This window comes from Chlorocebus sabaeus, chromosome X (assembly GCF_047675955.1).
Source record: "Chlorocebus sabaeus isolate Y175 chromosome X, mChlSab1.0.hap1, whole genome shotgun sequence".
NCBI classification, from domain to species: Eukaryota; Metazoa; Chordata; class Mammalia; order Primates; family Cercopithecidae; genus Chlorocebus; species Chlorocebus sabaeus.
Genome location: NC_132933.1, coordinates 877,220 through 894,316, shown reverse-complemented (window position 1 = coordinate 894,316; position 17,097 = coordinate 877,220). Strand labels below are relative to the sequence as shown.

Here is a 17,097-nt window from a genome sequence, read left to right as displayed (position 1 = left end):
AGTGGAGGGTCTTAATAGTGACACAGAACTCTGAATATGACAGTGATTTAATTCAGGAAAGTATATTAGCTAGATGTTATTGCTATATCACATAGTGGCACAGGTTCCTCTTGAATCCATCAGATTGCCTGGATTCAAATCCCAGTTCTACCATTCACCAGCCATGTGACTTTGAGAAAGTTACTTAAGCTTTCTGAATAATAGGTTTCTAATTTGCAAATGAGGCTAATAGTATCTACCCCATCATATAATACAATGAAATCACATAACACAATACCTAGCATCCACCGTCACCTACTTGCAGAATACGTAAGCACAAGGAAGAAGCATTTAGGTCTAGGATCCAGCTAATATAAAATTCTACCATGATACTAGCAATACTAATTTCTACCATGGCTGAGCATGGTGGCTCACGCCTGTAATCCCAGCACTTTGGGAGGCTGAGGCGGGTGGTCAGGAGATGGAGACCATCCTGGCTAATGCAGTGAAACCCTGTCTCTACTAAAAATACAAAACATTAGCCGGGCATGGTGGTGCATGCCTGTAGTCCCAGCTACTTGGGTGGCTGAGGCAGGAGAATGGCGTGAACCCAGAGGCGGAGCTTGCAGTGAGCCCAGATTGCACGCCACTGCGCTCCAGCCTGGGTGACAGAGCAAGACTCCGTCTCAAAAAATAAAATAAAATAAAAATAAAAATAAAAAATAAAAAATAAAATTTCTACCATGAACAAGATTAGCTGAGTGAAGGAATGCAATAAATTATAATAGGCTAATTCCATGGTGGTAAAGTAGATGCATAAACGTAAGAGACAAGATATACCTTTACCAAGCTACCTGTTGGGTACCTCAACAGCCTTGTCATTTCACACAGTCTTTGCAGGGAAGATCTTAACTGTATCTACCTTCTCCTCAAGGGAAGCTGCTCCCAAAAGCCCTGTGAATGCCTACATTCTATGTGCAGCCAAATTATCAATCAAGTGGCAAAGGAGAATAAAAACATATTCTAACATATAAAGACTCAGAAAATCTACCTCAAATGTCACCATTCTCAGGAAGTGATTACGGAATGTTTGCCACCAAAATAAAGGAGTATATCAAACAAGAGAAAGACCTGGTATCCAAGAACCAGGTACCTATCCTGAGGAAGGATAAATAAAAGTCCCAAGTTGATAACTGAGCCTCAGGCCTAGAGAGAACCAGCTCAGACTGGAGTAGGGGGATGCATGCCTCTAGGAGGTCAATCTGTAAGCAAAAAGGAATACATCGTATGATGGAACTCTTGAAAAAAAAGGATAATTCAAAGGAAGACATTATAAGAAAAACAGGGAAACAATGAAAGATTCTGGTTAAACTAGTTATCAAAATGGACTTTTACTTACCCTCCCCTCTGAGAAGGGCCTGGTATTAGGAATGGTGATCAAGCTGGAGTTTAGTTTTAACTGCTTGGGTTAAAATTTTGTAATGAAAATATCTTTTTGTATTGTATGTGTGACTAATGGTAAATTTAAAACAATATAATTAATTAACACATTTCAATCCAAGTGCTTAAAGAAGAGTTGGTTGTTTGATGAAAAAGTCAATAAAATAAATAGCCAAACAAAAATTAAGAAATTTCACATATACAAAATTTGAAGAAAAGAGACATAATTACAGACACAAAGAAAATGAAAATAATTGTAATTCCCTTGGAGACACCTCAGCTGTCAATCTCCTCCTCCAACTTTTGACACAGGTACAAGCTACCTGGCCAAGTTTGGGGTCTAGTCAGCACTACAAATATAGCTCTGTCTCTGCCTCTGTGATCAAACCAGGGCTTTCACTGAACTAATTAATTCCGTAAGCTATTATCCGATCTTGAAACTAGTAATACTACCAAAGTAACTCAGAGAGAGAGAGCCCAGCTGATCACATCCTGCACAGACAGTAAAGGAAGTAAGAGGAGAGAAGCCACCATAGAAGACATATAAAAGTCCAGTAGAAACTAGATATTGGACTGGGGTTAGTTTATCTTAACCTTTCTTCTAGTTGTTGAGTTAAGAAGGGAATTCAACATCCATTAAGTAGACAGAGAGTTAAGCTAAGAGCAAGCCACTTATCCTCTCTGCTAGCAAACCTTGATCAGAACATTTTTGTACCTTGTTTAAGGATAAGAGAAGACATGCAATCTATAGAGATACTACAGAACAGGGAGAAGGAAACAGAAGTCAGGAAACTTAGAAGCAATACCTACTTTTGAAAGTAATCCACTGCAGATTCTAGAGGAAAAGTAAGAACAAATATCTTGCCATGCTAAAACACAAGAAGACACAGCTTCCATAATTTAAAACCACAAAGACATAGCTTCTATAATTTAAGACTGGAAAGGGCATACACATGTCACCATAATCTAATGAGATTACCACATCTGAAAACCAAAGTCTAATGTAGAATTAGCTATAAGAATTTATAGAAGACATATGGGTCAATGGAACAGAATGGAGAGTTCAGAAACAAGCTCTCACATTTATGGTCAATTGATTTTCAACAAGGGTGTCAAGATGACTTAATGGGAAAAGAATCATACTTTCAACAAATGGTGCCAGGACAACTGGATATTTACATGCAAAAGATAAAAAAGAGGTTAGACCTCTTCTTCACACCATACACAAAAATTTATTCAAACTAGATCATAGACATATATGTAACAGCTAAAACTGTCAAACTCTTAGAAGAAAATATGGAAGTAAATGTGGCCTTGGGCGAGGCAAAGCCTTCCTAGATGTGACATCAAAAGCACAAGTGACACAAGAATAAAAAGATAAATTGTATGCCATCTATGAGTTCATCAGTTAACTCAACAACCCAGGAAACAATTATTGAAGTAAAAATAGGTCAATAAATGGGAACAAAACTGAACAACTAGAAGGAAAAATAGTGAGAAAACAAACTAGAACAGCATACTCAAGAACTGTGTGACAAATTGAACAGTATAACATATGTAAATGCAATACCAGAAGAAGAGAAAAAATTAGAAACAATATTTGAAGACACAGATGATAAATATTTTTCAAAATTAATGAGATACCAAATCACAGATTGAAGAAGCCTAGAGAATGCCAAAGTAGAACACACACACATACACACACACATACACACACACACACACACACGAAAATCAAAGTAAAGAGCTTGAAGGCATCCAGATTTTTTAAAAAAGATACATTATATACAGTTGAACACAAATGGGAATTACAGCAAACTTATTGTGAAAAACTATGCAAGCAGAAACAATGGAGTGGCATTTTTAAAGTGCTGAGGGAAAACCAATAAAACAAAATGTAATAAAACACAAACAACAACCACAAACCCAGAATTCTATACAAGGTGAATATGTAATTCAAAAACAGAAATAAAGACTTTTCAGAGAAGCAAAACCTGACAAAATTAATTAACCAACAGACTTGCACTACAGAAAATGTTGAAAAAAAAGACACACTGTAAATATAAGGATACAGATAGGTTGAAAAGAAAAGAATGGGAAACATATACCACACAAACATTAACCAAAATAAAGATGATAGTGCAGGTGCATAAATTTTAGACAATGCAGACATTTAAGGCAACAAGTAGTACTTCAGACAAAAAGGACATTTCACAAAGATGAAAGAATTGATCTAATAAGAATACAATCTTAAATTTGTAAGCACCTGATTTTATTTTGCCTTATTTATTTTGAAACATCTTACTAACAAATACAAACAGCAAAATAACAAACTCAACAATCACAGAGATGTCACAGTTTCCTCCACGTCTGTCAGAAACAGACAAAATATCAGGAAGTTTATAAGGATTTTAAAAACATGATAAAGCAACTTGACATAATAGACAAATATATGATACTCTACCCAACAACAGCAGAGACATATTTGTTTCAAATGCAGTGGGCCATTTATCAAATTAAATTATTTACTGGGCATACAGCAAGTCTCAACAAATTTCAAACGATTGAGATAATACAGAGTATGTTATGTGATCACAGTAAAACAAGTAAATCAGCAACAGAGAGAGAGCCAGAAAATCTCCATATGTTGGGAAATTAAAACACTGTAAAATAACTGTGAATAAAACAAGAAATAACGTAAAAATTATAAAATATTTTAAACTCAATGATAGTAAAAATATGACTCATCAAAATTTGTGATATGGGGTTAGAGCAGTATATAAAGATAAATGTATAGCACTTTTAAAAAGTAAGAAATGTTGAAAATCGATGAACCAAGTTTTAATCTGAAGAAGTCAAGAAGAAAAAGAAAACTGAATCCAAAGAAAGTATTGGAATAATAACAAAAGACCAGAAATAAATGAAATGAAAAGCAAAATAAAAATAAAAACTCAACATAGAAAATAAACAAAGTAAAAAAATGTTTTAAAATTCCATGACCTGCTGAACAAAGCAAAAATTTGATCCTATGGTAGGATTAGTAAATTTGATGAACCTATAACAAAGCTGATAAACTTAAAATAGTTAAAATATAAATTAAAATATCAGGTATGAAAAGGGAGACATCAGCACAGACATTATAAGGATGACAAAAGAACATTACAAATAACTTACTTCAAGTAAATTAAACAACTTAGTTGAAATTGACATATTTCTAGAAAAACACAACTGATAAAAACTTATACCAGAAGAAATAGAAAATAACATTAAATACGAAAGAATAAATTTTACAAAAATGTGCAAGACCTGTACACTAAAATTTTACAAAAATATTGCCAAAATTTAAAAGATCTACATAAATAAATAAATAAATAAACAAACAAACTATGCTCATGGACAGGAATGCTCAATATTGTTAAGATGTATGCTCCCCCAAATGGATCTATAGAGTCAATGTAATTCCTATCAAAACCTCAGAAGATATTTTTGTTGATAAAATTGACAAGATGATTCTAAAATTTATATAAAAATCAAAGAGAGCAAAGTTGGAGGAATTATACTAACAAATATTAAAACTTACTATAAGATAATACGTTACTGGTACAAAGACAGACCAATAAGTCAATGGAATATAAGAGATCAGGGGTTGGCAAACTTTTTCTGTAAAAAGTAACATAGTAAATATTTTAGGTTTGTAGATACATATGGTCCATGATACATATTATTTTTTTTTTGCTGTTTTTTTGTTTTGTGTGACAATTCTTTAAAAATGTAAAAAAAATTCTTAGCTCAATGCCATATAAAAACAGGCTGCAAATTTGGCTTGTGGAACATAACCTACCCCTAAAATAGAGTACAGAAACAAAGCTATAGTGATATGGTCATCAGATTCATGGCAAAGACAACAGTGCAATTCAGTGAGGAAATTATTTTTTTCCAACAATTGGTGCTAAAGCAATTGAATATCCATATGGAAAAATGAACTTTTATCTGCATCGCTCCATCAAAATTAATTAAAAATGAATCATAAACTTAATTGTGAACAATAGAACAATCAGACTTCTAGAAGAAAATATTTAAAATATGTAGAAAGAATATATAGAAGGATGGCATCATGTTCTTAGGATAGGCAAAAATTTCTGAAACAGAATACAAAACGCACTAACCATAAAAAACTGAAAAATAAGAATTAATTAAATGTAAGAACTTCTATTAACCATAATGCACCCTTAAAGGAGTGAAAAGACAAACCACAGACTGGGAGAAAACATTCACAATACATAAATCCAACCAAGGACTTGTATCTAGGCAAAATAAAGACCCATTCTGACCAAAAACTGACAGAGAACTTTTACCAGCCAACCCACACTGAAGGAAGTTCCAAAGAAGTTTCTTCAGACAAAAAGAAAATGATCATAGATGGAAGCAAGAAATGCAGAAAAGAATGAAAGAAAGGTGTAAATATATATATATATATACACACACACACACACATATAAATGATATTGATTACATAAAACAATAATAATGTCTTATGGGGTTTAAAATAGATGTAGAATTCAAATAAATGACAAGAGTACAAAAGGTAGGAGTAAGAAATGGCGTCATGTTGTTTGAAAGTCTTTGCATTGTCTGGGAAGTGGTAACAAATTAAATTAGACTTTAGTAAGTCAAGAATGCATGCCGTAACCTTTAAGATATCCCATATAAAACAGTAGAAGAATGTAAACTAACAAATGAATAGAGTGAAAATGAAATAATAAAATAATAATAAATAATAATAAAGACTCAATTCCAAAGGAAAGAAAGCAGAGAAAAACGATAATAAAACAGGTGGGACAACTAGAAAGCAAATAAGATGTGAGATTTAAATCCAAATATATCAGTAAATCCACTGAGTGTAAAGGATCAATTACATCAACTAAAAGATCAATATTATCAGACTGGATAATAAAATAAAAACCAATTATTTGTTGTTTACAAGAGATGCATGTAACTGTAAGAATGGGGAAAGACTGCAAATAAAAGTAAGGAAAAAAGAAATACTGTACACAAACTAAAATAAAGCATATGTAATAATATCAGACAAAGTAGATTTTAAGATGATGAACATTAGTAGATTTAAAGAGGAGGATTTTACAATGACAAAAGGGGCATACCCCAAAGGATATAACAATTATACATTTGTACATACTAGTAATACAGTCTCAAAAAATATTTTAAAATTGACAGAATTAGATAGACAAAATCACAATATAGTAGGAGATATTAACACATCACTCTGATAGAAGAAACAAAACTTAATTGGATTTTTTATGTAGAAAATCACTGTCTTTGGTTCTCCTTTCTTACTGAACCAAAGACAGTGATTTTCTAGAAGTCAAGTGAAGAAAGTTTCAAGAAGAAAGTGACCAACTCCATCAACTGATGCTGAGAGGTCTGGTAGGTCAAGGTTTGGGAATTGTTGAAATTGGCAAGTTAGAGGTCAATTTTGACTTCTTCCTTGAAAAGAACTTGTTCAGTGGAATGGTGCAAATGAAAGCCTCAACTGTACCCTCAAGTACACTAGGACATAAAATTATGATTTTTATTTTATTTTATTTTATTTTGAGATGGAGTCTTGCTCTTTTCGCCCAGGTTGGAGGGCAATGGCATGATATCAGCTCACTGCAACCTCTGCCTCCCGGGTTCAAGTGATTCTCCTGCCTCAGCCTCCAGAATAGCTGGGATTACAGGCACACACCACCACGCCCAGCTAATTTTGTATTTTTAGTAGAGACTGGGTTTCTCCATGTTGGTCAAGCTGGTCTCGAACTCCTGACCTCAGGTGATTCGCCTGCCTTGGCATCCCAAAGTGCTGGGATTACAGGTGTGAGCCACCATGCCTGGCCAAAATTATGATTCTTATGGGCAAGTTTTCTCAAACCTTCAAGAAATCCATGGTTCCTGGATTATTTAAACTGTTTTGGAACATAGAAAAAATGGTATGCATGTGATTTCTGTACAAAGCTAGTATAATTCTAATATTAAAAATATTAAAATGGCACAAAAAGGCAAAGGAGTTAATCTCATTTATTAATATAGATGTACATTATTCTAAATAAAATATAAAAACAGTGCTTAACAATATATTAAAAGAGTAATATACCCTTAGCTCATATTCTAAGATAATTCTCAGAAGACAAGGTTTGATTTGCTTTTTTAGAAAGGAGAAATATTGTTAAATATATATACCTCTCTTCCACCCATTCTCTCAATATTATATCACAAGTTTTGGTTAAATCAATTTCTGGTATTCATATCATTATAACTATGTAAACATTTGTTCACAGATGAGCCATGTAGTGTACTATGCTTAAATATTTTTCTTGTAAAATTTTGTTTATACTGGGGTTAATAATTGGCTCATTTTTTGTTTTACTAGTTTTTCTGTATACTTATTACTAGTTCACCCTTAAACTGACAGAACCATGAAACTCCTTTCAACACAATTATCTTATCATCTGCCAAATCAGCTCAATTTCTCCTGTATTTTCATCGCCTTTAGACTTTGTTTTGCTTCTCCCATATAGACTGGTTGTTCAATAAGCCTGCTACACAGGTGTTAGTCTGGGATCTTCATTGACCCTCCTCCTGGGAATTCGCTTTGCCTGTCTATTGTGTTGCATACCCTGAATCCTGGATCCCAAGATTTTCCTTTTCATTGATTCGCTTTATCATCTTGGTAGAGTACATCCTCTAGTATTTTCCCAAGAATATAAAAATTGCATAGGAGGTAAATTTTTCAGAGTTTGCTGACAAGTTTTGTAGAGAAGTGGCATTTTGTAGAGAAGTGGCAGGCAATGATCATCCCAGAACAAAAAGGGGGAAGAGAAAAAAGCAGAACTCTAAATAGTTTTTTCTAATCCATTTTCTCATTGTTGCATATAATGCCCTGCTCTTCATTTTGCAGCCACCCACCTCCCCTACATACATATCATTTCAATACAACCATAAAAAGGGGCAGCTGTTGTGGAAAACATTCTGGCAGTTAGTTCCTGAAAAAGTTAAACATAGAATTGCCATGTGACTCAGAAATTCTACTCCTGAGTACATACCTCAAATAATTGAAAACAAGTGTTTAAACAAATACTTGTACATGAATTTTCATAATAGCACTACTCACAATAGCCGAAAGGTGAAAATGACCCAACTATTCATCAATAGATGAGTGGATAAGCAAAATGTTTTCTATCTATACAATGGACTACTATTCATCCATAAAAAGAATGATGTACTGATACATGCTACAGTGTGAATGAATCTTGAAAACAATATGCTAAGTGAAATAAATCAGACACAGAGGGCAAATATTGTATGGTTCCATTTATATGAAATGTCCAGAATAGAGAAATCTACAGACAGAAAGTAGATCAGCAGTTGCCAGGGGCTGGGAGAGGAGGAAACAGGGAGTGACTTCATAATGGGTATGGGGTTTCAATAAAATAAACAAATAAAAGGGACCAGACTTTATCATAGTAAACACAGGAAATCTTCCTTAGGCATTTTGTTTAGTTTGAGCTTTGTAATCAATGATACTATATTAAAATTTCCCGTCAAAGAATATAAAACAGAGTTTTAATTTGTCTTTAGAAGTAAGTGATCACCAAAGTAGCTTAAATGTTTCTCAAATTATTGATATCTAATATTTTTCTCTGCCTACACAAACACACACACATTTTCTCTCTTTGTTTTAGACAATTACAACCATATTATACATATCATTCTATAATAGGTTTATTATATTGTATATATGTTTTTCCACCTAGTTGTGAATATTTTCAATGTCATTAGATATTCTTCCATTTAATCATTTTTAATGGCTTCACAGGATTCTTACAATATGGACAAGCCACACTTAACTAATCCCCTATTGTTGGACATTTACATTTCCTCCAAGTGTTTACCAGTCCCTTTATAGGTAGTTCTGCCATATATACCCTTGTATACAATCTTTTTGCATTTATTTATTTGTTTATTTATTTAGAGACAAAGTCTCACTCTGTCGCCCAGGCTGGAGTGCAGTGGCATGATCTCAGCTCACTGCAACCTCCGTCTCCTGGGCTCAAGCAATTCTCCTGCCTCAGCCTCCTGAGTAGCTGGGATTACAGGCGCCTGCCACCTTGCCAAGCTAATTTTTTTTGTATTTTTAGTAGAGACAGGGTTCTCCCATGTTGGCCAGGCTGGTCTCAAACTCCTGACCTCAGGTGACCCGCTCGCCTCGGCCTCCCAAAGTGCTGGGATTATAGGTGTGAGCCACTGTGTCCGGCCCATTCATTTATTTTTACATATTTTTAAAGTAACTACTATATGCCAGGTACAATAGATATTGGGGATATGGTGATTAACAAGATAGACTAGGTCTCTGCTCTCAGAGAGCTTACAACTTAGTTGGGAGACAGATAAAGACATAAACACACAAACATAAATAAGCAAGATACTTTCAGAGATGTTACTGGGGTTCTTCCAGGTTCCTCACTCACTTCCCACAAAAATATATCACTTGAAGTAATATAAGTTTCCAGGTATGAAAGTAAATGTGTGATTATGTATGATGACATTAGTTTTTATTCTCTAGAAACTTCCCCATGAGCACTTATCTCCAGAAATGCTGTAAGAGTAAGACAGTAACTACAATCTGCAGGTAGTTTTATGTTCTTCCCTCTGTAGATGGTGGGGGTTAGAGGGGCCAGGAAGCATGCAGTGGCCTAGTGCTTGTTAGTAAGCTGTGTGAACATAGAAGTCTGTGTTGGACTTAGGGTTGATAGTCTCAAAAGCCTTGCAGTGGTTATTGAGGGAGAGAGAGGAAGAGATGCTGAAAGCCACATTTGTTCTGGAGGCCTCACAGTGGTTTGGGGATATATGTGCAGAAGATTACTATGCATTTCCTAAGGTCTTCTAGGTGGTATTTATCCAGCAATACCAATGTTCACAAGGCACACACAAATATTCACAAGCCTTGTGAAAATGAGGTTCACATGTTCATTGCATATTTAAATATATGTTTACAACTATAGTTTAGCAAACACATTTGAAAATTAGGCTTTTCAGTGGGCTTGAGGTATACTCCAGTGTGACACCAGCTGTAGTGGCCATGGGGGTGCCTGTGCCACTCCTTCCTGAACTCCAGGTGATGCAGTGCAGGGAAACACAGCTTCCACTTGGGAGAAGGAGAGGGAAGAATACAGAGGACTTTGTCTCGCAACTTGGGTACCAGCTCAACTACAGTAAAATAAAGCACCAGGCAGATTTTTGAAACCCCCAATCCTAGGCCTTTGCTCCTGGATGGCATTTCTAGACCCACCTTGGGCCAGAAGGGGATTCACTGCCCTGGAGGGATAGACCAAGTCCAGGCAAGATTTACCACCTGATAGCTAAAGTGGCCTTGGGCCTTGAATAAACAGCAGCAGTAACTGGGCAGTAGCAGTCATGGGCCTTGGGGAGCCTAGGTATTGCACTGGCCTGAGAGACTATGGGATTCAGGTGCAACCCACCACAATGCCAGCTGTGGTGACCATGGGAATGCTTGCATCACCCCTCCCCCAACTTCAGGCAGGCCAGCATGGAGAGAGACTCCTGCCTGGAGGAAAGTGAGGGAAGAGAGTAAGAGACCTTTCCTGGGAATCCAAGGAATTCTCCCTTATCTTCCCCAAGTCCACCAAGTCTGTATATCTAGGAGTCTGCAAAAGTTGCAGCAATCCTGGGCTTAGAGTACCCCCAAGTGCTGAAATGACCATAGTCATCTAAGTAACAACACTCAATCCCCTTTGAATTTTTGGAAAGCCCTCTCAAGGATGGGTACAAATAAGCCCAGCCTGTGAAGTTTGGAATAAATACATGACTCTTCAATGACCAGACATGAATGAACATCCACAAGTATCAAAAGCAACAAAGAAAATATGACCTCACCAAATGGACTAAATAAGGCACCAATGACCAATCCTGGAGTGATGGAGACATGTGACCTGTCAGACAGGGAATTCAAAGTAGCTGTCTTGGCTGGGCATGGTGGCTCATGCCTGTAATCCCAAAACTTTGGGAGGCCAAGACAGGTGGATCACTTGAGCCCAGGAGTTTGAAACCAGCCTGAACAATAGGGCAAAACCCTGTCTCTACTATTATCTATCTATCTATCTATCTATCTATCTATCTATCTATCTATCCATCCATCCATCCATATACTGGGTGTGGCAGCACACACCTATAGTCCCAACTACCTGGGAGGCCGAGGTGAGAGAATCACCAAATCACCTGAGCCAGGGAAGTCGCGGCTGCAGGTTACAGAGTAAGACATATATATATGTGTATATATATATATAGCTGTCTTGAGGAAGTTCAATGAACTTCAAGATAACACAAAGGAGGAATTCAGAAATCTACCACAGAAACTTAACAAAGACATTGAAATGATTTTAAAAATCAAGAAGAAATTCTAGAGCTGAAACATTTACTAGACAAACTGAAAAATGAATGAGTCTCTCAACAGCAGAATTGATCAAGCAGAAGAAAGAATTAGTGAGTTTGAAGACAGGCTATATGAAAATACATAGAGGAGAAAAAAGAAAAAAAGTTAAAAAAGAAGAAAGCATGCCTACGAGATCTAGAAAATAGCCCACAAGGGCAAATCTAAGAGCTATTGGCCTTAAAGAGGATGTAGAGAAAGAGATCATGGTAGAAAGTTTATTAAAAGAAATAATAGAGCAAGATGGCCGAATAGGAACAGCTCCAGTCTCCAACTCCCAGCGCGAGCGACACAGAAGACCGGTGATTTCTGCATTTTCAACTGAGGTACTGGGTTCATCTCACTGGGGAGTGCCAGACGATCGGTGCTGGTCAGCTGCTGCAGCCCGACCAGCGAGAGCTGAAGCAGGGCGAGGCATCGCCTCACCTGGAAAGCGCAAGGGGGAAGGGAATCCCTTTTCCTAGCCAGGGGAACTGAGACACACAACACCTGGAAAATCGGGTAACTCCCACCCCAATACTGCGCTTTAAGCAAACAGGCACACCAGGAGATCATATCCCACACCTGGCCGGGAGGGTCCCACACCCACGGAGCCTCCCTCATTGCTAGCACAGCAGTCTGTGATCTACCGGCAAGGCAGCAGCGAGGCTGGGGGAGGGGCGCCCGCCATTGCTGAGGCTTAAGTAGGTAAACAAAGCTGCTGGGAAGCTCAAACTGGATGGAGCTCACAGCAGCTCAAGGAAACCTGCCTGTCTCTGTAGACTCCACCTCTGGGGACAGGGCACAGTAAACAATAACAAACGCAGCAGCTCTGCAGATGCAAACGACTCTGTCTGACAGCTTCGAAGAGAGCAGTGGATCTCCCAACACGGAGGTTGAGATCTGAGAAGGGACAGACTCCCAGCTGAAGTGGGTCCCTGACCCCTGAGTAGCCTAACTGGGAGACAACCCCCACTAGGGGCAGTCTGACACCCCACACCTCACAGGGTGGAGTACACCCCTGAGAGGAAGCTTCCAAAGCAAGAATCAGACAGGTACACTCGCTGTTCAGAAATATTCTATCTTCTGCAGCCTCCGCTGCTGATACCCAGGCAAACAGGGTCTGGAGTGGACCTCAAGCAATCTCCAACAGACCTACAGCTGAGGGTCCTGACTGTTAGAAGGAAAACTATCAAACAGAAAGGACACCTACACCAAAACCCCATCAGTACATCACCATCATCAAAGACCAGAGGCAGATAAAACCACAAAGATGGGGAAAAAGCAGGGCAGAAAAGCTGGAAATTCAAAAAATAAGAGCGCATCTCCCCCGGCAAAGAAGCGCAGCTCATCGCCAGCAACGGATCAAAGCTGGACGGAGAATGACTTCGACGAGATGAGAGAAGAAGGCTTCAGTCCATCAAATTTCTCAGAGCTAAAGGAGGAATTACGTACCCAGCGCAAAGAAACTAAAAATCTTGAAAAAAAAGTGGAAGAATTGATAGCTAGAGTAATTAATGCAGAGAAGCTCATAAACGAAATGAAAGAGACGAAAACCATGACACGAGAAATACGTGACAAATGCACAAGCTTCAGTAACCGACTCGATCAACTGGAAGAAAGAATGTCAGCGATTGAGGATCAAATGAATGAAATGAAGCGAGAAGAGAAACCAAAAGAAAAAAGAAGAAAAAGAAATGAACAAAGCCTGCAAGAAGTATGGGATTATGTCAAAAGACCAAATCTACGTCTGATTGGGGTGCCTGAAAGTGAGGGGGAAAATGGAACCAAGTTGGAAAACACTCTTCAGGATATCATCCAGGAGAACTTCCCCAACCTAGTAGGGCAGGCCAACATTCAAATCCAGGAAATACAGAGAACGCCACAAAGATACTCCTCGAGAAGAGCAACTCCAAGACACATAATTGCCAGATTCACCAAAGTTGAAATGAAGGAAAAAATCTTAAGGGCAGCCAGAGAGAAAGGTCGGGTTATCCACAAAGGGAAGCCCATCAGACTAACAGCAGATCTCTCGGCAGAAACTCTTCAAGCCAGAAGAGAGTGGGGGCCAATATTCAACATTCTTAAAGAAAAGAATTTTAAACCCAGATTTTTATATCCAGCCAAACTAAGTTTCATAAGTGAAGGAGAAATAAAATCCTTTACAGATAAGCAAATGCTTAGAGATTTTGTCACCACTAGGCCTGCCTTACAAGAGACCCTGAAGGAAGCACGAAACGTGGAAAGGAACAACCGGTACCAGCCATTGCAAAACCATGCCAAAATGTAAAGACCATCAAGGCTAGGAAGAAACGGCATCAACTAACGAGCAAAATAACCAGTTAATATCATAATGGCAGGATCAAGTTCACACATAACAATCTTAACCTTAAATGTAAATGGACTAAATGCTCCAATTAAAAGACACAGACTGGCAAACTGGATAAAGAGTCAAGACCCATCAGTCTGCTGTATTCAGGAGACCCATCTCACACGCAGAGACATACATAGGCTCAAAATAAAGGGATGGAGGAAGATTTACCAAGCAAATGGAGAACACAAAAAAGCGGGGGTTGCAATACTAGTCTCTGATAAAACAGACTTTAAACCATCAAAGATCAAAAGAGACAAAGAAGGCCATTACATAATGGTAAAGGGATCAATTCAACAGGAAGAGCTAACTATCCTAAATATATATGCACCCAATACAGGAGCACCCAGATTCATAAAGCAAGTCCTTAGAGACTTACAAAGAGACTTAGACTCCCATACAATAATAATGGGAGACTTCAACACTCCACTGTCAACATTAGACAGATCAACGAGACAGAAAGTTAACAAGGATATCCAGGAATTGAACTCATCTCTGCAGCAAGCAGACCTAATAGACATCTATAGAACTCTCCACCCCAAATCAACAGAATATACATTCTTCTCAGCACCACATCGTACTTACTCCAAAATTGACCACGTAATTGGAAGTAAAGCACTCCTCAGCAAATGTACAAGAACAGAAATTATAACAAACTGTCTCTCAGACCACAGTGCAATCAAACTAGAACTCAGGACTAAGAAACTCAATCAAAACCGCTCAACTACATGGAAACTGAACAACCTGCTCCTGAATGACTACTGGGTACATAACGAAATGAAGGCAGAAATAAAGATGTTCTTTGAAACCAATGAGAACAAAGATACAACATACCAGAATCTCTGGGACACATTTAAAGCAGTGTGTAGAGAGAAATTTATAGCACTAAATGCCCACAAGAGAAAGCAGGAAAGATCTAAAATTGACACTCTAACATCGCAATTAAAAGAACTAGAGAAGCAAGAGCAAACACATTCGAAAGCTAGCAGAAGGCAAGAAATAACTAAGATCAGAGCAGAACTGAAGGAGATAGAGACACAAAAAACCCTCCAAAAAATCAATGAATCCAGGAGTTGGTTTTTTGAAAAGATCAACAAAATTGACAGACCGCTAGCAAGACTAATAAAGAAGAAAAGAGAGAAGAATCAAATCGACGCAATTAAAAATGATAAAGGGGATATCACCACCGACCCCACAGAAATACAAACTACCATCAGAGAATACTATAAACACCTCTACGCAAATAAACTGGAAAATCTAGAAGAAATGGATAATTTCCTGGACACTTACACTCTTCCAAGACTAAACCAGGAAGAAGTTGAATCCCTGAATAGACCAATAGTAGGCTCTGAAATTGAGGCAATAATTAATAGCCTACCAACCAAAAAAAGTCCAGGACCAGATGGATTCACAGCTGAATTCTACCAGAGGTACAAGGAGGAGCTGGTACCATTCCTTCTGAAACTATTCCAATCAATAGAAAAAGAGGGAATCCTCCCTAACTCATTTTATGAGGCCAACATCATCCTGATACCAAAGCCTGGCAGAGACACGACAAAAAAAGAGAATTTTAGACCAATATCCCTGATGAACATCGATGCACAAATCCTCAATAAAATACTGGCAAACCGGATTCAGCAGCACATCAAAAAGCTTATCCACCATGATCAAGTGGGCTTCATCCCTGGGATGCAAGGCTGGTTCAACATTCGCAAATCAATAAACATAATCCAGCATATAAACAGAACCAAAGACAAGAACCACATCATTATCTCAATAGATGCAGAAAAGGCTTTTGACAAAATTCAACAGCCCTTCATGCTAAAAACGCTCAATAAATTCGGTATTGATGGAACGTACCTCAAAATCATAAGAGCTATTTATGACAAACCCACAGCCAATATCATACTGAATGGGCAAAAACTGGAAAAATTCCCTTTGAAAACTGGCACAAGACAGGGATGCCCTCTCTCACCACTCCTATTCAACATAGTGTTGGAAGTTCTGGCTAGGGCAATCAGGCAAGAGAAAGAAATCAAGGGGATTCAGTTAGGAAAAGAAGAAGTCAAATTGTCCCTGTTTGCAGACGACATGATTGTATATTTAGAAAACCCCATTGTCTCAGCCCAAAATCTCCTTAAGCTGATAAGCAACTTCAGCAAAGTCTCAGGATACAAAATTAATGTGCAAAAATCACAAGCATTCTTATACACCAGTGACAGTCAAACAGAGAGCCAAATCAGGAATGAACTTCCATTCACAATTGCTTCAAAGAGAATAAAATACCTAGGAATCCAACTTACAAGGGATGTAAAGGACCTCTTCAAGGAGAACTACAAACCACTGCTCAGTGAAATAAAAGAGGACACAAACAAATGGAAGAACATACCATGCTCATGGATAGGAAGAATCAATATCGTGAAAATGGCCATACTGCCCAAGGTAATTTATAGATTCAATGCCATCCCCATCAAGCTACCAATGAGTTTCTTCACAGAATTGGAAAAAACTGCTTTAAAGTTCATATGGAACCAAAAAAGAGCCCGCATCTCCAAGACAATCCTAAGTCAAAAGAACAAAGCTGGAGGCATCACGCTACCTGACTTCAAACTATACTACAAGGCTACAGTAACCAAAACAGCATGGTACTGGTACCAAAACAGAGATATAGACCAATGGAACAGAACAGAGTCCTCAGAAATAATACCACACATCTACAGCCATCTGATCTTTGACAAACCTGAGAGAAACAAGAAATGGGGAAAGGATTCCCTATTTAATAAATGGTGCTGGGAAAATTGGCTAGCCATAAGTAGAAAGCTGAAAC

General features: G+C 37.7%; 1 protein-coding gene across 6 annotated transcripts in view; it reads right to left on the bottom strand.

Moving 5' to 3' along the window:
- The window catches only part of F8 (coagulation factor VIII), a 218,915-nt gene that overhangs the window by 88,274 nt on the left and 113,544 nt on the right, over positions 1-17,097 (bottom strand). The gene's annotated exons all lie outside the window — the stretch shown is intronic.